The sequence below is a fragment of the Lepidochelys kempii genome, chromosome 1 (genome assembly GCF_965140265.1).
Source record: "Lepidochelys kempii isolate rLepKem1 chromosome 1, rLepKem1.hap2, whole genome shotgun sequence".
Classification (NCBI taxonomy): Eukaryota; Metazoa; Chordata; order Testudines; family Cheloniidae; genus Lepidochelys; species Lepidochelys kempii.
The window spans coordinates 310,623,129-310,647,345 of record NC_133256.1 but is presented as its reverse complement, the minus strand read 5'-3'; the positions used below and the strand labels follow the sequence as shown (position 1 = coordinate 310,647,345).

The 24,217-nt window shown below is 43.5% G+C and overlaps 1 long non-coding RNA gene across 1 annotated transcript; it reads right to left on the bottom strand.

Annotated features, from left to right (window-relative positions):
- Positions 1-207: 207 nt before the first annotated feature.
- On the bottom strand, positions 208-12,145 carry LOC140906886 (uncharacterized). The gene is made up of 3 exons (XR_012157272.1): positions 12,105-12,145; positions 509-640; positions 208-285 (listed from the first exon to the last, which is right to left on the bottom strand). It is a non-coding gene; the product is annotated as an uncharacterized lncRNA (long non-coding RNA).
- Positions 12,146-24,217: the final 12,072 nt, after the last annotated feature.

Here is a 24,217-nt window from a genome sequence, read left to right as displayed (position 1 = left end):
CTGAATTTTGTGAAAATCAACACCTTTTTCAAAATGTTTAGATTTTGACAAAATTAATTTTTTGTTGAAAAAATTTTGATTTTAAAATTTCAACGACCTATGCCCTTTTTGCCTGTAAGAATGAATCTGACCCTTTCATTTTTAAAAAAAAATTCTGTTAAGATTTTTTATTGTGTGTGTGTGTGAGAGAGAGAGACTCACTCACCCACTCAAGATATTTCAGCTGATGCCTTGCTCCTCGACTATTCATTTTGACTATCCCTGATGGGATGGAAATTCCATACACTGGGAAAAAAAACAAAGAGATTCTGAGAAGACCATGATAACACTTCCAGCACTGGCATTTGTGTAAACACATTTTTGTATGAGTAATTGTGAGAATTTAACTTTCCACAAACTTTCTTGCAAACAAACCAACCAAATCACTTGTACAGACATTGGTGGGAAATGAATAAAAAGGGTTGCAAATGTCATCAAGATCAATATGCAAGTTATATTCCAAACAAACCTTTGTGAATACCTTTTCTGCTTCACCCTTCTCTTCACCACCTTTGTACAGAATGGGATTCCTTCTGAAAAACAGCTGCTTGTCTGTGGGTTCATTTATCAAGAGGATAATGATGCAAACCTTTCTTCTCACCTGTGCAGAGATAATTTAAGCAAAAAAGAGTAGTCAAGGGCACTAATTGACACGACATCCTCAGAGCCCTGACCTTAACCCAATACAACAAATAAGAACCTTAATTAAGTCAGAACAAGCTAAACACAAACAGTATCCAAGCATGGTCAACAGTCTGGTTTACAGTAGAACATGGAGCAATATTTTATTAGACACTGCAGGAAAATTCTTTGCTATAAAGTGATTATTATACCAAAGGGTTTGGTGAAGAGAAAATGTGACTCTACAATTCCTTAAAATTTGATTTATTTGGACAATTAAATTTATTATAATTTTAACTTCCAACGTGCAAACCACACTGGATCTGATTGCAGGATTAGAACCAGTAGTTGTGTTTTGAATGTGTTATTTTTTTAATCAAAGCTTTTTTCCCAATAAATTTACTCACTAGTGTAACTTAGCTGCAAAATATACTGAAGAACATATGACACTGGCTGTGAATTTCCTTTTGTTATATATGATGGAGCTATGAAATGTGTCAAAAATTATTTAAACTCATTATTAATTTATCCTGCCAGAAAATCAGTTGGGAATTATCCTCTGGCATGGAGTAATCGCCACCATGTTCCCACTGTCTCCTCCTTATGCCCCTCAGCAGTGGTCAGAGTATATGCATCACATGCAAGTTTGCATGTCCTATTAACTGCCTTCCCAGCAGCAGACTGTGAACTCACATTACGTGATCATGACTTTCCCAGCTGTGACCAACATGAGCCCTGACCAGAAATTACTTGCTGAGATATCAGACCAAAAATTGGTGAATACAGCAAATGCAGCATTGCCTTTTCCAGGCTGTATTGTGACTGAGGATTTCTGGTGACAATATAAACTGTAAAGGAAACCAGTGTTTGAGTTGTTTGCACACATGCCAGCTGCTTGGCTTGTACTGAGCACGCTCACACAGACCGAGCATGCTCAGTAACACTGCTGAAGCTGGCTGCCCTTACTCTGCCCCCTTGCCCCCACTATTGGCAGGCACAGGTTATCTCTGCTCCCTAAGGATCCTTTCTGGGGAAACCAGTTTTAAAGTACAGCCAGTTCTCTACCACACTGTCTAAGCCTAGCCAGGAGAGAGATCAAATTCTTATATTTCCTAGCCATCCTTTACCTTGCCGCTCTCCCACCCCACCCAGCCCAATCTGGCCTTACTAACTTTGTGAGCTGTGCTGGGTGGCTCTAGCCCACCTCTTTCTCAGCAGAATGGTGTTTATGGTGCAGCACCGTTGCTCCTGGTGGACTTTCTGCCAGTGGGCCCCTAGAATGGCATCTGCTGGCATAACCCAATCAGCGAATCTAGTTCAATAACTGTTTCCAGATAATTCATAAAAAAATAAAAGGGCTAAAATCATCAGATAAATTATTTTCTATGAATAGTTTGCCCAGCTACTAATAGTTTGTCTAGCAGTGGTGATACACTGTACAACCTTCTGATCCAAATCTCTATGGATCCAATCCACACTAGTCCAAAACACTCATGTTTTACCTTTTCATCCACTTGTTGTCAAACCTAAGTTCTCTTCATATGAAACATGTCCAGCCTTGATTCACTGGTCCACAGAATCTTGCACTGGTCTTCTCATGTTCACTTAGAATTCAGTTGTAGGACACCAATCTTATTTGTTGCTCCCAGGAATGATTCTCCAGCAGATACCCTCTAAGCCCTTCTCCTAATGTTGTCCCTACATTCTGCAGCCTTACCAGCTTGTACTGTGATCCTTTCAACTGTTGCAAGCTAACAGGGTCACAGATGGTCAAAAGTTAGATGAGAATCCTCCAAAAAGCAACTGGGTGCAGTAGAAAGTATTGTTGGTAACTAAGGCCTGGTCTACAGTGCAGGGGAGATCGATCTAAGTTATGAAACTTCAGCTACGTAGCTGAAGGCGACGTACTTTGATCTACTTACCGCAGTGTCGTCACTGTGGTAAGTCGATGGCTGACGCTCCCCCGTCGAGTCCGCCTGTGCCTCTCACTCCAGTGGAGTACCGGAGTCGATGGTAAAATGCTTGGCAGTCGATTTATTGCATCTAGACTAGAGGCGATAAATTGACTCCCGCTGGATCAATCGCTGCCCGTTGATCCCACATGCAATGTAGACAAGCCCTAAGTGACACTTCCTAAAGCTGACTGTGGGGAGGAATAGCTCAGTGGTTTGAGCATTGGCCTGCTAAATTCAGGGTTGTGAGTTCAATCCTTGAGGGGGCCATTTAGGGATCTGGGGCAAAAAATTGGGGACTGGTGTTGCTTTGAGCAGGGGGTTGGACTATATGATTCTAACCATCACCCCACATGGTAATAAGGGAAGTGGGACACTAAAGATACTTTTTTCAGAGTAGCAGCCATGTTAGTCTGTATTCGCAAAAAGAAAAGGAGTACTTGTGGCACCTTAGAGACTAACAAATTTATTTGAGCATAAGCTTTCGTGAGCTACAGCTCACTTCATCAGATACATTCAGTGGAAAATACAGAGGGGAGATTTATATACACAGAGAACATGAAACAATGGGTGTTATCATACACACTGTAAGGAGAGTGATCACTTAAGATGAACTAATACCAGCAGGAGAGCGGGGGGGGGGAGAAAACCTTTTGTAGCGATAATCAAGGTGGGCCATTTCCAGCAGTTGACAAGAATGTCTGAGGAACAATGGGGGGGGGGGGAATAAAATGAGGAAATAGTTTTACTTTGTGTAATGACCCATCCACTCCCAGCCTCTATTCAAGCCTTAGTTAATTGTATCCAGTTTACAAATTAATTCCAATTCAGCAGTCTCTCGTTGGAGTCTGTTTTTGAAGTCTTTTTGTTGTAATATTGCGACTTTTAGGTCTGTAATTGAGAGACCACCCCCCCCCCCCCGCCCACAGTCTCCTGCTGTTCTGTCATCTGCCACCACTGAGAACCACCTAGCTCCATCCTCTTTGGAACCCCCCTTCAGGTAGTTGCAGGCTGCTATCAAATCCCCCCTCACTCTTCTCTTCTGCAGACTAAATAAGCCCAGTTCCCTCAGCCTCTCCTCATAAGTCATGTGCCCCAGCCCCCATATCATTTTCATTGCCCTCCGCTGGACTCTCCAATTTGTCCGCATCCTTTCTGTAGTGGGGGGGCCCAAAACTGGATGCAATACTCCACATGTGGCCTCACCAGTGCCTAATAGAGGGGAATAATCACTTCTCTCGATCTGCTGGCAACGCTCCTACTAATGCAACCCAATATGACGTAGCCTTCTTGGCTTCAAGGGCACACTGTTGTCTCATATCCAGCTTCTCGTCCACTGTGATCCCCAGGTCCTTTTCTGCAGAACTGCCACTTAGCCAGTAGGTCCCCAGCCTGTAGTGCTGCCTGGGATTCTTCCATCCTAAGTGCAGGACACTGCACTTGTCCTTGTTGAACCTCATCCGATTTCTTTTGGCCCAATCCTCCAATTTGTCTAGATCACTCTGGACCCTATCCCTACCCACCAGCATATCTACCTCTCCCCTGAGTTTAGTGTCATCCGCAAACTTGCTGAGAGTACAATCCATCCTGTCATCCAGATCATTAATGAAGATGTTGAACAAAACGGGCTTCAGGACCGACCCTGGGGCACTCCGTGTGATACCGGCTGCCAACTAGACATTGAAATGTTGATCACTACCCATTGAGCCCGATGATCTAATCAGTTTTCTGGCCACCTTATAGTCCATTCATCCAATCCATACTTCTTTAACTTGCTGGCAAGATTACTCTGGGAGATTGTATCAAAAGCTTTGCTAAAGTCAAGGTATGTCATGTCCACCACTTTCCCCGTATCCACAGAGCCAGTTATCTCATCATAGAAGGCAATCAGGTTGGTCAGGCATGACTTGGCCTTGGTGACTCCATGTTGACTGTTCCTGATCACCTTCCTGTCCTCCAAGTGCTTCAAAATGGACTCCTTGAGGATCTGCTCCATGATTTTCCCAGGGACTGAGGTGAGGCTAAGCAGTCTGTATTTCCCTGGATTCTCCTTCTTCCCTTTTTTAAAAGATGGGCACTATACTTGCCTTTTTCCAATTGTTTGGGAACTCCCCCAATTGTCACGAGTTTTCAAAGATAATGGCCAATGGCTCTGCAGTCACACCAGCCAACTCCCTCAGTACCCTCGGATGCATTGCATCTGGCCATATGGATTTGTGCATGTCCAGCTTTTCTAAATAGTCACCTACCATGTTTGCTATTCTTTCTGCATATCAGGATGGTTTGTTCCTGCACCCTGAAGAAGGCTTCTTTAAAATACAGCCAGCTCTCCTGGACTCCATCCCCCCCTCATATTAGCCTCCCAGGGGATCCTGCACATCATTTCCCTGAGGGAGTCAAAGTCTGTTTTTCTGAAGTCCAGGGTCCGTATTCTACTGCTCTCCTTTCTTCTTTTTGTCAGAATCCTGAACTCGACCATCTCATGTTCACTGCTGTCCAGGTTGCCACCCTGGGTGGTCTTGCTCTGAAAGTTGTCTCCCAGTGTTGCACTGACTGAAGACAATGAATTACTGTTTTCACATTGAAACCAAATATTATTTGAGGGATGATAGCCAGTTTGTGTAGTTAATCTCCAGTGATTCACCCCATCAGGCCATTCTGTCACCAAGCTCTTCCACAATTAGAATAGTAGAATAGAATCATAGGACTGGAAGGGACCTTGAGAGGTCATCTGTTCTGGTCCCCTTCCCTGATGGCAGGACTAAGTAGTATCTATTCTAGAATGCGTGATCAGCAGTTCAGACATGAGGTTTTTTAAGCATGAGTTCTGTGTGCACCAGCCCCCTACAGTTTGCATTTGTTTGTTTTAAGCTTTCTGTAAGAAAAAGGTAACAGTTAGAAGGGACACAGATCTTTAGATGGTTGCCCAGTCATAATATTTAGCATTTCTGTACTATGTTAGCTCTTCAAAATCACTGTACAAACATTAAACAAACTTACTCTAAAGCCTTTCAGCTTTTGAATGACTAGGAGTTGACAAAACAGAGCTATTCCCTGTTGTGTTCTCTGCCCCCCTGCACAAAAAGACTTCTCTGAAAATCAGCATCTTAAAAGAACCATTAAGGATCTTTCAAAAGAACAGTCCAACCAAGGCTGCTATAGTGACATTCTTGTTACATCAGGTCTGGTGTTTGTTTAAGGCTGGTGTAGAATGTAAGGAGAGCTTCCTGTTTCATTTGCATGTGTAAATGAAGCAGACCTCGCTTATTTTTTTCCCCTTAAAGTGCTCAGAAGTTAGGGGAGGAAAGTGAATGAGATTCTGTTTATACCAGGTGTGAAAAAGCAGAAGGGACCAAAATCTAATCTTGTGCAAAAATCTATTCTCCCTGAAGTCAGTAAGGCTACACAGGTGTAACTGTCAGCGGGAATTGGCCTGTGTTCTCATTCCCTTCTGGAATCACACACATTCCATGCTTAACCAACATTTTCCACTTGGCAAAGAAGTTAGTTTGAGGTGAGGCAGAAAAATTAGGTCTAACTTCAGGTTTATTTAGCTTTAAGTTTTTGGAATGAAACTTAAAAGAAATCAAATGTGAGGTACTTTTATGATGGATTGAACTGCTAGAGAACCTGCCTTTAGCCTGTTCAGTCTGTCTTTCTATCATAGCCTTGTAAGAAGTGGATTTAAAATCTTTGAGGGAGAGGGAGGGAGAAACCTACAACATTGTGTGTTGAGCTTCCTCCAGTGCTTTTGCAACCCCTTAAAAGCACAAAGATGTGTTGGCCTGTGGAACAAGGCTCAGCATAAGGAAACAACTTGGTTGCCTGAGCATCCCACATCAGTACAGAAAAATACATCAAAGAAAAAACTGGATTTCTTTTATTTTTAGTATAGTTCAATACAGTATTGAACACAGTGCATCATATATCTGAAGCCCCTCGATGGAGGATACTGTAAAAGTTAAAATACTAGTATCCTGAATGGGATGTTTTCTTTTTCCTACAGATGTGTGGGAATTCATTCCTTATACATGGGAGGGGCAACAGGTCTGGCTGGAGCTAGATAGAGTTTGTGAAGGTTCTGTGCAAGCTTCCCACCCTACTGCTCTGGTACTGCCTCTTCTCCCCACCACCCCCTTGCCCTGCCTCCCCACAGGCACTCACCAGTTGTCCAGAAGCGGAACCCAGCACACCTGGAAGATGACGGTGACAGGCACTAGGACCCAGGAGGCAATGTCCTGCAGTTGCCTGCCAGCCTCAGTGGAGCAGAGGGACAGAGGGAGCCTCTTCCCTCCCTGACAGCTAAGCACTCTGCTTAGCTGTCAGGGAGGGAAATCAAGAGAAATCGTGGGCCCTGGGGCGGGGGACACAATGCCTGCTCAAACTACACCCACAGCCCACGGCTGGCACTGCTGTGGTAACTGGATTTTTAGGGCCCGGTCACCAGTGTTAACCAGATAGCTGGCAGTGTGTTCCTGCAGCGCGGGGAGATGCAGACAGGAAGGAGCGGAAGCAGCAGGCTGCCAGCTGAGCTCCTTCCAAGCCATAGGGGGCTGCTTTGCCTTTCCTGCTGGCAGGAGCACTCCAGCAGGGCTGCGTAAGCAAGCTCGCTCCCCCTCACCTGGTCCCAGCTGTGCCCCCTGCCTGACCAGTAGGGCCTAAAAAATAGGAGGGCCTAAGGCTATAGCCTTATTAGTCTAATGGTTAATCCAGCACTGTGCTAAATATAATCTGTATTTAACTTTCTAATAGGCTCAAACAGCAGAAAGAGACTGTTACAACAGATATTTGATAGCAGACATGCCATGTGTCCCTATGGGAACAGTTCCTGTATTCAGTAAAAGTCAGATATTTGCTGCATCTCTCAAGAGTTGAGGTGCAGTGATTTTCTTTTCAGGATAAATTTTTCCCCTAAGCAGTACAAATTCTTATTTTTCTCAAAATTACTATAAATTGATGCTAGCCTGGAATACCTTCTTTTGCAAAACCAGTTCTTGTGTTCAGCATGTAGGACTACATATGGTATCAAAACCTAACCAAATCATAAACAGTACTGCTAGAACAAAAACAATTGCTCATCAAATCTGACCCCCTGCATTTTGCATTATCTTACATCATTAGATGTGCTATCTAATCTCTTCTCAAACATGCCTGATAGTGATGGTCCCTTAAGTGTCTCTCTGGGCAATTTCTTACACTGCCCAACTGCTAAAGACTTTTTCTTAATGTCTAGCTTAAGCTTTTCCTTCCTTAACTTCAGGCCATTGCTTCTTGCCATACCATCTTCTGGGACTGAGTAATTCCCTTCATTCATTTTTATTGTTACCTTGATAGTATTTATATATCCCCCTGGAGTCATCTCTTTTCTACACTATAAAATGTAGTTCTTACTCTTATCCTCAGATCCTTGGACTGGATCATTCTTGTTGATTTTCATTGTGTTTTCTATCATTTTCTCTATATCCGTCCCACACTCTGGGACCAGAGCTGAATGCAATTTTCTAAATGCTATGCAGAGTGACACTTTTAACTCTCTTAGTTGCTAATGTGATGACCTTTATTATAGCAAGATACTTTGACTTTTTATTTTTTTAAACCACTAAAATCAGACTATGAGCTCATACTTAGTTTATTAATATCAGTTTGTATTCTTACTTGTTTGTCTTTTATCTGTCCCTCAGATTGTGTATGTGTTTTTTATTTCCTCTCCCTAGGGGTAAGATTTTGTATTTATTTATTTTTTACGATGAATCTCATCCTTCTGTATATGTCTAACTGTTTTACTATATCAACTTGGCAACTTGCATTTGCTTTCCAAGTGGTTTCCTATCCATCCATTTTTGATGTTGACAATGTGTATGTGCATCATTTTCTCTGGGTGTCCAGGATTATGGATCACCTTGTTATCCCCTGGTTAGGGATAGATAGACTTGTGAGTCAGCTCCCTGTCACTCAAGTCTATTAGCCACCCAAATAATCTCCCCAGAAGCTCTGCTAGTCTTTATTTTGCCTTGGAGTTTAACCCCAAGGCCCCTGAAGAGCGTTCCCCTGTAGTATCCAGCCTTATCACTGGAAACTCACAGAAATTACCAAGTTTCTGTCTCCAAAGAGAGCGTACACACCAACCCATTTGGTTCAGTTGAGGCGTCACACTTTGTATGATAGCTAACAGCACTGAGATGAATTTATAATGAAACCAAGAATAAGTTTATTAATAAAGAACAGAGGTTCAAGTGATACTGAGTAAGGATAGTGAAAATAAAAACGTTTACAAATAAAACAAAAAGATAACATGCTTCTACAAGACTAGAACTTAACTAGTTAACAAAATGTCTTTTTGACTCTCTTTATATTTCCCCAAAACTCCATTGTTTTAACCTGAGAGACAAGACAAACCCCTGTGGTTTTAGTCTCCAGTGTCTTCCCAGGCTCATTTTGCATCACACTATCAACATGGCTTTTACATGCAAATACAGCTTCCATTTTGTTTGGGATTTTACAAAGTTTCATTTACCTCAGAGATGTATTTATTGCCAGTGTGACGGGGCAAGGCCAGATGGCTATAGTAAAGTAGTCCTGTAGGGATCCAGGAATTGGGCAGGCGGAATCCGCCCACTGCTAAAGGACCTAGGCAGACAGGTTTCAGAGTAACAGCCGTGTTAGTCTGTATTCGCAAAAAGAAAAGGAGGACTTGTGGCACCTTAGAGACTAACCAATTTATTTGAGCATAAGCTTTCGTGAGCTACAGCTCACTTCATTGGTAAATCACCATCCCTTTGTCTATGACAGACATGTTTATCAACCCTGCCTGCTTACATGGTTTAAACATATTTTTAGTACATACATACAACTTCTTAATTATTACCCATTCATACCTCACACAATGCTCACGATGGCCACGTAAAGTAAGCTTTAATTTGATACCTCACATGGCCTTCTTTACAGACAAATACTATGGCAGCAATGTGTTTGGTTTAGTGAGTTTGTCAGGCCTGATAGGAGTTGTTGTTACAGGACAGTGAACACTTTGCCAGTTGGTACTCCGGGGCTCTTAGGATCACTGCACCACCTCCTTCAGAATGAGAAAGGAGGTTCTGGGGGAAACAGAGCAGAAGTTAAGAGTAGAGCTGTGCAGGAACCAGAATTTCCATCCCATTAAAATTTCACATTTCTGAAAAAAAAAAATAACTAAATAGGAACAAAAAGTCAGCGATGCAAAAGTTTCTAAGAGATGAACGTTTCTTTTAAAAATGCCATTTTGGAAGAACTGAAACAGAATTTTTGAAAATATTCAGTCTGAGCTTCTTTGGGCTGCCACCTGCCTGGTTTCCATCAAAAGTTTAAACGGAATTGACACATTCCTGGGGAACTGTTCAACATTTCAATTTTGTCAAATCTTTTCCTATGGAAAACAGTTTGGCTGGAAAATTTTCAACCTGCTCTAGTTAAGAATACTTACTAGCTGGTAGAAAGGAAGATACAGCAAGCAGCAGCCAGATGCAAAATAACCACCCTAGAGAGGTGGTTGCTTGGCCCTGCCAAATGTCATAGATTTTTTAGGGTCTGAAAGAACAATATGGACCTCCAATGTTGGTATAAAAAGGCAACCCAACACTGGGGAGAGTTAATAATAACACAAAAGAAAGTGTTCCTGGGGAAGAAGCTGTATCTGAGTACTGCGTTACCTTGCCGATATCACAGATGTCACCTGCAAATATGATTACAGTTTATTTAGCTATAGTGTTGGAGCTCTGTACTGAGGGATAAGGAGTATATTTCTTCCATGCAATTTATCCTATACACTAGCTGAAATAATTTACAGCAGCTCCCTCAGCTATGTAGTCAAGAGGGAACTGATTAAATATGAGAGTTTAGCTAACTCAGGAACATGAGAATATCGTATGGATTTTCAACACTAATTGGAAAATGTTAGGTCCATAAACCAGGCAATAAATTACGTTAATCTCAGTGGTGAAAGTAGGGTGGTATGGTATGCTATGCCATACCATTAAGATATTTATTGCCGGAAAGACACAGGAGCAGAATGTGGGGCCGCCAGCAGCTCCTTCAATGCAGCCGCATCTCCTGTCTGGGGTCTGTACAGCCTTACCCGAGGACAGGGCTGGGGTGGGGCTTGGGGCGGTAACAGTACAGCCGCACTGGAGGAGCTGCCAGCATGGGGCATTGGCTCCTGGGAGCAGTGGCCCCACGTTCTGCTCCTTACGCCGCTGTGGTTCCGGAAAGCCCTGCAGTTCAGAAGTCTGTATCTGGCGCAGCAGGAGGACAGAGTCCTTCCCCCCACAAGGTAACGTGGGATGGGGAGAGCGCGGGGACCCTGGAATGGGGGTGGGGAGGAGTCACATGGGGGGGTCATGTGGGCAGGTCACATGCCCCCCCTTTAGCTGGTGCCCTCCCCCTTTATGTCCCTCCCATGAGTCGCCGATGCGCAGCATACCGGTAAGAAATAAATTCCACTTGCACCCTGGTTAATCTAATCTATATATAATACAAGTATAATAAAATACTAGTAAGTTGTCTGGGAGAACAGAACTGAAATTACCCAAATATTTTCATGCCACGTCTGTTATTTCAACAATGTACATACTACATGCCACAAAATTTTGCACTGGGATATGAATAAAGACAGAGGAAACCAGACTTCCAAATGCCATCCACTAATTACCTCACCAGGGAAATAGTTAGCCAGTCTCCATTTGCAACCTGCACAAGCTGCAGCTGGGAAATCTGACAACCAGCTGAAGAATCAAGATAAGGGGTCAACTTCTGTTCTCTGTTACACAAGGGATGACCAGAATGACTTCAGAATTATAGAATAAAAACATCCACACAAAACAAGAGCCACATCCTACCATTCTACAAAATAGAAATTACTCAGTGTATGAATTATCCTTATTCAATAGATACATACTTTACAAATTTTCCAGGAAATATAGTGAAAACCTTGACCATTTTAATAACTTCAAGGTCTGAGCCAAAGCCCATTGAATTTGATGAGAAAACTCCCATTGGAAGCCAATTAGATTTGCTGCCTTTTATTATGTATTTTGAAAGTTACTTGTTAATTCTTTTCAAATGTTTCTCTCATTATTTCACTGACTGCTATCTGGCTATACAGACTGTGCCTCTGGAATTATTATGAAAGCTGAAGCAGGAACAAATGTGTTGTATATTTGCTACATGAAAGCAAATATACTTGGGAGGGTGGGGGAAGCTGCATGCCAGGCACTAGATCAATTCCAGCAATGTTGCTGTTAGCTCTGCTCTCAGTTTAAGTTTCTTTATATGTTCATTCATTTTTTTGGCTTCACTTCAAACAAAGAAATTGATTTGCAATTCATCTCTCTGATATAATAAATCTCATTCTGTGTGTGTGTATCTTTTTTTTCCTTATCATTTTTCTAGTTTCTCAGCCCAAGACAATATTTTTAAACAAATTGATTAAAAACAACCATCCCAACAAGCAAAACCCACCATCCTTTCATGTGTAGCTGGATCTATTTCACTCTGTGGGTGATCTACACCAGTGGTCTTCAAACTTTTTGGTGCGCCGCCAACGGAAGAAGACTGGAAGACCTGCCGCAGGCGGGCCACTGGAGGGGAACACCAGCCGTGGATGTACAGAGCTGCTGCCGAAGGAAAAAAACGGTAGAGTGCCGTCCGGCGGCACTCCTGCTGCCGCGCAGCCCCGGGATCATCTCGCACACCCACCATGAATTATTTTTGTCCTTAAATGGCACTAGTTCAATTTACTTTACGTTTATGTAAAAGCCCAGCTGCACAAGGGAATGCAACATTTAAAATAGGGGCAGAACGACTCCCTTATTACCAGTGTAAGGTACCTACAGCTTATACTATCCTGTACTGAATCACTGCCACTTAGGATGATACGACAGTGCTATTCCAGCATGTTATATCAAGCAAATGATCCCCTATAGGAGCAAACATATGTATTATAAATAAGCTTTTTTCACAGTTATTTTTAGTAGAAGTCACAAACAGGTCACAGGCAATAAACAAAATTCACCAGCTTTTCTACAAATAACTGGGGGCAGGGCTAGGTAGGAGGGAGGAATGGAGTCCCATGGGTGGGGGGACTGACAGGCCGACTCCAGTGGTCACAGCGAGGGGTGCAGCCATGGGGGGCACGCAGCCCCTGCTCCAGAGCTGGCCCCGCTGTGGGACAGAGGTGCGGAGCCCCCACTGCAGCCTCCACTAAGCCCCGGCTGCAGCGGCAGGGGGGGAGACACACACGGCCCTGGGAAGCCGCAAGGGGGGGGTGCGTGGCCCCAGCTGTAGCCGCCAGTGAAGCTGCGGGGCTCGGGCACACAGCCCCAGTTGCAGCCCCACCAAGCCTGGGATGTCACAGGGCTGGGGCGCACAGCCCCTGCCACGCCCAGGATGCAGCCGGTCTGGGGCGCACGGTCTGGCTGCAGCCCCACCAAGCCCGGGACATCACGGGGCTAGGGCGCACGGTCCCCACCAAGCCCCCGCCAAACCCGGGAGGCTGTGGGTCTGGGGTACACAGCCCAGCTGCAGCCTCTGGTGGAAGCCACCGGTCTGGGGTACATGGTCCCGGCAGTAGTTGCCGGGTGAAGCTGCGGGGCTCGGGCACACAGCCCCGGCTGCAGCCCCACCATGCCCAGGATGTCACAGGGCTGGGGCGCACAGCCCCTGCCACGCCCAGGATGCGGCCAGTCTGGGGCGCACGACCTGGCTGCAGCCCCACCAAGCCCGGGATGTCACGGAGCTGAGGCGCACGGTCCCCACCAAGCCCGGGACGTTGTGGGGCTGGGGCACACGGTCCTTACCAAGCCTGGGATGCTGTGGGTCTGGGGTACACGGCCCAGCTGCAGCCCCAGGTGGAAGCCAGGGGTCTGGGGTGCATGGCTGTAGCCCCCGCCAAACCCCAGAAGACACGGGACTGGGGTGCACAGTCCCAGCTGCAGCCCTCGGCCCGTCTGCAGGCCCCAGAGGAAGCAGTGAGCCTGGGACTCCAGGGTCCTGGTTCCCGCCAGCCCCAGTTGCAGAGCAAGGGCACCACCTCCTCCTCCTGCAGCCCTAGAAGTCACGGAGATCCGGTAAAGTCAGGGAATCCATGATTGCCTCGACCTCTGTGAGTAAATCATAGCCTTAATTATAAATACATGTAATAACACAGATCCTATTCCAGTTTACGAGCTTCTGGTAGCAATCCTAGACATCAGAGGCTAGATTCCCTTCTCCATTCCAGCCTTTCTGCACTACTCTGTTAACACCAAGGATACAGAGAACCACACAGCCATCTCCTAGAGACTATCCCCTCCTGCAGCACTCCCTCCCCAGCATAGGGGGAGTGGCTGGACAGCTACTGTGCTCTGGCTATTGCTCACTGGTGAACAGCCTCCTGAAGGCCGTTACCATCTGTCATAGGTTATTTCAATCCTAAAGCTGTTTTGATCTAGGCCAGGATTGGTACAGAACCAGCCGCAGAATCAGGGAATGACAACTGGCTCCTTTGAGCCCCATCTTCTCTTTCCAGCTCTGTCTCTCCTATGCCTAAAGTATACCGGGTGCAGCAGAGAATCTGTGCCAAGAAATGTGAAGCAAATTGTCATGTAAATGCTCAGAATTTTCCTTCAGCTGTCATCTGACTGTTTCATAGCATAGCTGCTGTTTGAGCATCTGGAAACATAAGAAAGGTCTGGGTAATCTTTGATATCATTGATTTTTTTTCTTCTGTGATGTCAAAGTGAGAATCATGGAATGGTCTTTGTGGATGAAATCCTGGCTCCACTGAAGTCAGTGGGGCCACATTTCACAACTTAACTTTAAGAAGTGCTAGCATACTGCCCACTGAGTCTTGGTATGGAAATTCTGGGACTGATCCTCACTCCATTGTGCTGCAATGCCAGTTTACACCAGCTGAGGATCTGGCGCTCTAATTCAAGTGAAGAGTAGAGTGTTGTTTGCATTGGCCATGACAGATATATTCATACAATGATGAAAATATGAATATCTTACGATGATGTATGTTCATACAAATCACTTTGGAGTAATTTTTGAGGATCAGCTCACCGGTAAAAATGCCATCCTTCCCTCTGATATAACCAAATATCGGTTTAAGTTTGACTTGCACTATTTGTGGCACAGTTTAGAGCTGCCTAATAAAGACAGGCTTTGTCCAACTGCAGTATTTTCTTCAGTTCAATGTTATTCAATCAGTAGTTTGGGTTCACTCCCTGTCTATTTTCATTTGGTGTCTCCCATTTTCCAGAAGCATATCAAGTTGTGCATGGAACAATTCATGTTGATTACTTCCATTCCCAGATCATTTATATTGGAGCAGCACACGGTATGGATTTTTCTATCCAGCTTTAACAAAACCCAAGCATGAAAGGGTGTAAACACACAGAGGAACAATATAGATTTTCTGCCTCCAAAAGTGTAACTACATAACTGGATTGTGGATCTATTTCTAAGTGCTTTTTAAGCAATGGCTGAATATTTTGCCTTCAGAAATTTAAGCCAAAGCTAATTTCAGGAGCAATATTTTCCTATAGTCCAATGAAATATGTGTAGAAGGGAAGCTTATAATACTCATCCACTGATAATCATTTTAAAGAAAAACGAACATGTCCTGTGATTAATTCTCTTTGATAACACACAGCTAAATCCTAGCTGTTAGGAAGATGTACAGCTATCTTTCTCAAGCATCAGTTCATCTTTCTATGTGAACAATGTCTGGTGTTTATTCAAGGTGATTTGTTCTTGCTGCCAAATACAGAACAAGCTTCTTACATATTCTCTAACCTAGATTTATACAGAATATCCTCTTAACTGGGACTAACTTTATCAGAAATATATTTACATTTGTTCTGGAAAATTAAAGATGCAATAAGCCAAAAGATTTTTTCCATGATCTCAGACAAGGTTTTCCAAAACTGTCACATAAAGATCATGATGAAACTCCTATGCTGGTCCCTCTGTCAGATCATTTTTACTGTCACTAAGAGATCTGTCGTCAAACAAAGGCAGAAGGATACAACATTTTTTGGATGTGAGAGCCATGTCACAAGCTGCTCCTTAGCTACAAAATATCATGTAACATCTTAAAAGCAGATGTGTGAAATATCTGTCAGTTCTCTGGCATGGATGCTGCACTCAACAAATACTGTAAAAACTCTGACATACTCTATGAATAATTGTCTTTTCGATTTTATTTTCTTGTTGCCCACTGGTCAGTATGTGACCAGATCGAGGGACGTGATCGTTCCCCTCTATTCGACATTGGTGAGGCCTCATCTGGAGTACTGTGTACAGTTTTGGGCCCCACACTACAAGAAGGATGTGGAAAAATTGGAAAACGTCCAGCAGAGGGCAACAAAAAGGATTAGGGGACTGGAACACATAACTTATGAGGAGAGGCTGAGGGAACTGGGATTGTTTAGTCTGCGGAAGAGAAGAATGAGGGGGGATTTGATAGCTGCTTTCTACTACCTGAAAGGGGGTTCCAAAGAGGATGGATCTAGACTGTTCTCAGTGGTAGCAGAGGACAGAACAAGGAGTAATGGTCTCAAATTGCAGTAGGGGAGGTTTAGGTTGGATATTAGGAAAAACTTTTTCACTAGGAGGGTGGTGAAGCACTGGAATGCGTTACCTAGGGAGGTGATGGAATCTCCTTCCTTAGAAGTTTTTAAGGTCAGGCTTGACAAAGCCCTGGCTGGGATGATTTATTTGGGGATTGGTTCTGCTTTGAGCAGGGGGTTGGACTAGATGACATCCTGAGGTCCCTTCCAACCCAGATATTCTATGATCTCCTCAAGGTGCAGCATCAGAATTTTATAAGTGCCGTGCAAGAAGCTAAAGGGGGTGTTAGAATATAGATATGCAGGCCTGCCTTTAAAGGCCTATACTTTAAGAACTTAGGTGTATTTTTATCACTTATTTCAGAGTAACAGCAGTGTTAGTCTGTATTCGCAAAAAGAAAAGGAGTACTTGTGGCACCTTAGAGACTAACCAATTTATTTGAGCATGAGCTTTCGTGAGCTACAGCTCACTTCATCGGATGCATACCGTGGAAACTGCAGCAGACATTATATACACACAGAGATCATGAAACAATACCTCCTCCCACCCCACTGTCCTGCTGGTAATAGCTTATCTAAAGTGATCATCAAGTTGGGCCATTTCCAGCACAAATCCAGGTTTTCTCACCCTCCACCACGCCACACACAAACTCACTCTCCTGCTGGTAATAGCTCATCCAAAGTGACCACTCTCCCTACAATGTGCATGGTAATCAAGGTGGGCCATGTCCAGCACAAATCCAGGCTTTCTCACCCCCCCCCATTTTTCCCGGGGACACACACACACACACAAACTCACTCTCCTGCTGGCAATAGCTCATCCAAACTGACCACTCTCCAAGTTTAAATCCAAGTTTAACCAGAATGTCTTGGGGGGGAGGGGTAGGAAAAAACAAGGGGAAATAGGCTACCTTGCATAATCACTTAGCCACTCCCAGTCTCTATTTAAGCCTAAATTAATAGTATCCAATTTGCAAATGAATTCCAATTCAGCAGTTTCTCGCTGGAGTCTGGATTTGAAGTTTTTTTGTTTTAAGATAGCGACCTTCATGTCTGTGATTGCGTGACCAGAGAGATTGAAGTGTTCTCCCACTGGTTTATGAATGTTATAATTCTTGACATCTGATTTGTGTCCATTTATTCTTTTACGTAGAGACTGTCCAGTTTGACCAATGTAAATGGCAGAGGGGCATTGCTGGCACATGATGGCATATATCACATTGGTGGATGTGCAGGTGAACGAGCCTCTGATAGTGTGGCTGATGTTATTAGGCCCTGTGATGGTGTCCCCTGAATAGATATGTGGGCACAGTTGGCAACGGGCTTTGTTGCAAGGATAGGTTCCTGGGTAAGTGGTTCTGTTGTGTGGTATGTGGTTGTTGTGAGTATTTGCTTCAGGTTGCAGGGCTGTCTGTAGGCAAGGACTGGCCTGTCTCCCAAGATTTGTGAGAGTGTTGGGTCATCCTTTAGGATAGGTTGTAGATCCTTAATAATGCATTGGAGGGGTTTTAGTTGGGGGCTGAAGGTGACGGCTAGTGGCATTCTGTTATTTTCTTTGTTAGGCCTGTCCTGTAGTAGGTGACTTCTGGGAACTCTTCTGGCTCTATCAATCTGTTTCTTCACTTCCGCAGGTGGGTACTGTAGTTGTAAGAAAGCTTGACAGAGATCTTATAGGTGTTTGTCTCTGTCTGAGGGGTTGGAGCAAATGCGGTTGTTTTTGGAGGGGGGTGAGAGAACCTGGATTTGTGCAGGAAATGGCCCACCTTGATTATCATGCACATTGTGAAGAGAGTTGTCACTTTGGATGGGCTATTACCAGCAGGAGAGTGAGTTTGTGTGTGGGGGGGTGGAGGGTGAGAAAACCTGGATTTGTGCTGGAAATGGCCCAACTTGACGATCACTTTAGATAAGCTATTACCAGCAGGACAGTGGGGTGGGAGGAGGTATTGTTTCATGATCTCTGTGTGTATATAATGTCTGCTGCAGTTTCCACGGTATGCATCCGATGAAGTGAGCTGTAGCTCATGAAAGCTCATGCTCAAATAAATTGGTTAGTCTCTAAGGTGCCACAAGTACTCCTTTTCTTTTTATCACTTAGCTAGTTATAGAGGTATAAAACAAAGAATCAAAATCACAAGTCCACCTGTGTATGGGCCTTCTCTCACTAGGATAGTCTGAGGCCTTGTTCTTAGGCTAAGGCCTTTGGCTCAGCAGCAGGGGCAGCCATAAGCTGGGAAGCATATGGTCACATCCCCACATTCCAAACCAGTCACATTGAAATAAGGTGGTATAGGGCTGTTAGGAAGATGATCCTATCCTGATAGTGCCCATCACCACCAGATAAAGAAACACATCTTAAGATGGTAATTTAGTTTGATAGCATCCTGTCTGGCAAAGAAATCACTTATCAATGGTTGTGGCTCTGAAACCCTCATTTCTGTATTGTTTTATCTTTATGGCCCCCACTTTTCTATTGTTAATCTGTCTGGTTCTCTAATTGTTTCTGTCTGCTGTATAATTAATTTTGCTAGGTGTAAGTTAATGAGGGTAGTGGGATATAATTGGTTAGAGAATTATGTTACAGTATGTTAGGATTGGTTAGATAGATTTCAGTAAAACGATTGCTTAAGGTATAGCTGAGAATATTATTATATAAACTGTGGTCGAACAGGAAGTGGGTGGGAAAATTGGAATCATGGTTGCTGGAAATTAACCCCAGTAAACATTGCATTTTCCGCACTTCGGACTTCTGACCTTTGCCGCTTGCTGTCTGCGTGACAAGAACCAGGGAAGTGGGAGGGTGGAGGGAAAGCCCTCTAACAGGGGGAATCCTGTGAACAATGGAGACAATTTTAAAAGCATATGGGAATATTTTTAAATGGGTGCTTGAAGGAAAGTAGCAACTGGAAATAGACCCCTGTGTGGATCTTGCATTCTTACCACAAAGGAAAATTCCAGTGGCATTATGTGATCTAGTATGCAAGAGCTTAAATGCTTTCAGAGCAGAAGTTTCATAGCACCTGTAGAGGCCACTACTGCCTGGGTAAGCAGCATAGTATACAAACTATTAGGCAAATTATGCATCTGCATAGAAGGAAAGCCACTGAACTGGCCATTAATAAGATATAACTATCCACTGCCCACAACAGATGACATTTTGCCAGAACTTTCCAAACCCATAATCTTTTTGGTCTGTGATGTGAAGAATGGATTTTGGCACATAAGACTGGATAAAGATTCCAGCATGTTGACAACCTTTGCAACACCATTTGGTTACTACAGATGGCTGCACATGCTGATGGGCATAAGCCCAGTACCAGAGGTGTTCCAGAGAACACCTGGAAGGGCTGCTTGGGATGAAAATACTTGCAGATGATACCCTTGTTGTAAGTGAAGGGAGCAATGACAAAGAAGTTGAATGAGACTATGAAAGAAAACTACAAGCTTTTCTATTGTGATGCAGGAACAAGAACATAAAACTGAATCCAGAAAAAATGTGACTCAGACAGTGTAAGGTGACATACATTGGACATCTGCTTGTAGCAGAGCGACTGAAAGCAGATCCCAAGGAGATCAAGGCAGTCAGGGACATGTCAGCTCCAATGGATGTGAAAAAGGTACAGTGCTTCATAGGAATGATAAATTTTCAGTGCAAGTTCTGTCCACACCTGGCTGCTGTGGCAGAACCCATATGTCAGCTCACAAAGACAGGTGGTGAGTGGGACTGGGCAGGTCCCCCACAGCATGCTGAAACAAATGATAATGGATGGCCCTGTCCTGAAGTACTACCACCAGGAAAGCCACTGACACTGCAGTGTGATACATTGGAAAAAGAATTGGGGGTAGCTCTTTTGCAGGAGCAGCCAGTCACTTATGTCAGCAAAGCCCTGCCAGAGACTGAACAGGGGCATCCCCAAACAGAAAAAGAGCTCTGGCTATGGTATTTGGAATGGAGAAATTCCAACAATAGACCTATGGCCACTCACTATAGTGCAATCAGACCATAAATCCCTAGAGACAATTATGGCAAAGCCCCTTCTTAGTGCTCCTGTGATGGGGTATACAAATCCCATGCTGAAGAAGAAAAGGTTAAGGAGGTGCTCCGGGCCAGGTGGCCCCACCCCACTGCACCTGCAAAGCCTGCAGAAGCTGGAAGAGAAGCTTAAAAAGGGAAGCAGAGTAGCTCAGTGGCAGGTAGATGGAGAAGTGAGCTGACTTGCCCTCTGAATTCCCGGGAAGGAGCACCACAGTTGCTCTTGTGCATGAGGCCTGGTGATACTGACCTGACCAAGCCTACAAAGGAGGGACTGGTGACTTTTTGAAGGTCAACAACTTTATTATTGTGTTCAGTTATTTACTTTATCCTGGGAGAGAGACTCACCAATGATTCAGAAGACACAAAACCCAGAGAAAGCCTGCACAGAATGGAGAGACAGAGAACCATCCAGAGGTCAACCCCACAGGGAGGGAGTTCACAGAGAGACAGTTTGCTAGATTCAGTGACAAGGAGATAGAGACAGGTCACATCCACATCACCCCAGGTGTACCCTGTGAAGACTGTCTTGGGCAGATTCCACTGAATGCATTCGATGAAGTGAGCTGTAGCTCACGAAAGCTTATGCTCAAATAAATTGGTTAGTCTCTAAGGTGCCAAAAGTCCTCCTTTTCTTTTTGCGAATACAGACTAACAGGCTGCTGCTCTGAAACCAGTCTCACCTAGGAGTTCTTCAAATGTATACTAGTGTGGGAACTATTCTATCCATTAAGATGGATGGAGAAGATTCCTTGCCCCAGTGCACTGGGCCTAGTCCACAGGCTGGTATGTGGGGGAGGTATATGACCCCACTTCTTTCCCAATTTCTTTCTCATTGCATGGGAACCTGAGCAAATCCTCCTTGTGCTGCCAAGGATACATAAAGAGTAGAGACTGTACTTGTAGGAGGCTATTGCACAGCTATGCAAGGGGAGGGGATACATCTTGCATCCTCTTGGTCCTGTTCATCCACTCAAGAGCCGCTAAAATACTTACTGTACTTATCTCAGAAGGCTCCAATGTTTCTGAGTTCAGTTCTGCTGAGAGGTTCTTCTTGTATTTTGAAATTGCATCTGTTCTGAGCTATATATGTGTAGTTTCCATTTAGTTTGTCTGAGGCTGGTGGGAGCAGGATTCTGTTGTATAATGTAAAACTGATGTATATCAGATTTCATGCATTTTTTCCTTTCAAGGAAAAATTGCACAGTAAATTTTGCTCTGTATGTTAGAGCTTAGTTCACTGGAAGCCAACTAGTTTGTGCAAAGCCAGCTAGCACTGCAGAAAGAGACTGCACCTCTCTTCTAGAATCAAAGAGCCTCTTGTTCACTAAATGGCCTTTCTGCATCAATACCACAGTGACAAGAACAGTGCAAATTCCTGTACAGATAGATATTGTTCTAAGTATATTTTCATACTGTGATAGCAATATATCAGTTTAGCAGAACTAAAAGTACATGCTTTGTAGTATCTGTCCCAAGCAGCTAAATAATTTTTTAACAAAATTGAAAACCTGCAGGGATTGTCTCAAATTCATATAATGGGCCAAATCCTCAGATATTTTAAAATGGATGCAACTCCACTGAAGTGAATAGAGTTGCATCGGTTTGCACCAGCTGACGTCTTAATGTTCTTAATGCTCTTTACTGGGATTTACATACCTATATATTAATAAATATGTATGGATAAACACGTATGTGTCAATCCACTTGCCTTGTGGATCCAAATCTAAGGATCCAAATCAGTGGGACAGAATAGCTTGTATGCCTACTATGGCTTTCATTTAAGCCTGCACTAAGACAAGAGGATACAACTCTGTGGTGTATTGGGCTACAATTCACATATTTTGACCAAACCATTTCCTCTGTTTGCAGCAGCGGAAAGTTGCCCCTACTGAGATCATATAAAATGGAATTTGAAGGGTAGAAGCATCCAGCACAGCAGTATTTATGTGCTGCAGCTAAAATAATCCATCATGTCTGATGCTTATCTGATGCCCTGCAGATCTGCTGAAATGATCTGTCTCGTAGTCCTGAGCATCTAAAGATATGAGGCTATTCTGACTCAATTCTGTCAAATTATGTACATTTATAACATGAAGTATGCTCCAATCCTTTGTGACCAACTGAGAAAACTATTCATTTTATTACAATCTAAACAAATGACAAACTATGGCCCTTAGGGAAACTGTAAAGCACCTTCATTTTGAGCTTTAACATTAAAACAGATTAATGTGTCCCAGAAATCGTTTTTCCATTGGATTTCTATAATATTTCTGTAATATCTGTAAACTTTGGTGGTTGTTAAGATTATTCTTTATTAAAAGGATAAGGCCCATAAAGGAAACAATTGTACAGATGTTCTACAGAATCTAGTGTACTTAACATTTTAATTAAAAACCTTAAAGTTAAAAATACTTTACATACCATACAGACAAATGTAAGTATTTAAATTAAATGCTGTACTGCACAATGGGTTAGGTTGTAATGTTACAATCCAGAGTAAGTTCCTTGAACCCTTTTCATGGAACATCTTACTCTAGATATCTTATAGAGGTGGTACTTTGGCCCTTATCACTGTAGTATATGAGTACCTCATAGTCATTGATGTATTTATCCTCTCAACATCCCTATGAGGTAGGAAAGTGCTATTAGTCCCATTTTATAGATGACTTGCCCAAGTGTGACCCACAAAACCATCCATGAAAACAAGCAAAGAGGTTACAAGAATATACTTATTCAGCTATATATATATCCTGGTTCACCAAAGACTGTCATGTAGGGCATCAAAGAAAAGCCAGTGTCACAACGGTTATGAATATCATCAAAAAATGTATGTACTGCTACTATGTTAGGAGTTATGTATATACTTTGGGAAATATGTTCTTAAAGTTTGTATCAAGGTGTTAATCCCCAGCAGAGCTGAAAAACTGGTTTCCTGCAAGACCAGACATGTTTATTTATCTCTTGAAATGTAAACTGAATATTGTTTCATTCACAATCACCAGTCTGAGCTAAAAGCAGATGAGGCTTGCGCAATTTAACAGGAAATGAAGAATAGCCTTATTTGAGGGTACATGTCAAAGGTTTACTGGACTATAACTGGGGAACAAGGAAACATCCTGTTATAATGCACTCAGGAAGTAATTGTGCAGTATGATTACATTCATGAAAATGGGATCTCTACCAAGCTTGGTTGAAATGCGTTATGGTTTTTTTTTTTTATATGTAATGCTACTGTTTCCATTATCCTTACTCACTTTCTTTTGTCTTATTTTCACTACAAATATACCTAAACACTGTGGTGTTAAACAAAGTGGTGATCCTGAGCTGAATCAGACAGGTGTATATTCTGTTCCTCTGGGGACAGCAGACCTGGTATTTCTGAGAGTGTTCAGTGAAGAAAGAACTGGAAACTACAGGGGAATGCCTCAAAAGGGTTTGGGGACTAGGTGTGATGGTCTTTATCCCACATCACTTGTCAGGCAAGAGAAAGGACACATGCTCTGCACCTGTGGAGGAGTAACTAATTGCTTCCTGGATAGAGGAGGTAGAGCTAAACTGTACAATTAGACTGAGGGAGCTCAGTTGGAGGGAGACTACAGGAGATGTAGGTCTCTTGAATGGAGAGAAGCCCTGGATTATGGCTTAACAGGCAGGATACAATAAGGGAAATACAGTGAGGCCTGTGGGAGCTGAATGGCTATTAATTTGAAGGCTTATTTGCATCTTTATTTGAACTTGTTTCTGCTATCCCGGAAGGGATTTAGACTTTAATGTAACTTGACTGGAGGACCAAGCCATGGAACACCCCAAAGGGGGAGTCAGAAAAAGAGGCAGACTGAAAAAGACCATTACATACCAAGGATGTGGCCACTGGGAGGGGGAGAAATGCAAGAGGCAAAGTGCCCTGCAACACTGTGTCTAGGTGCAAGGGTGCATCCTAGATGTGAGGATGCACACTTACATGTGGTCTCAGAGTGGAATTT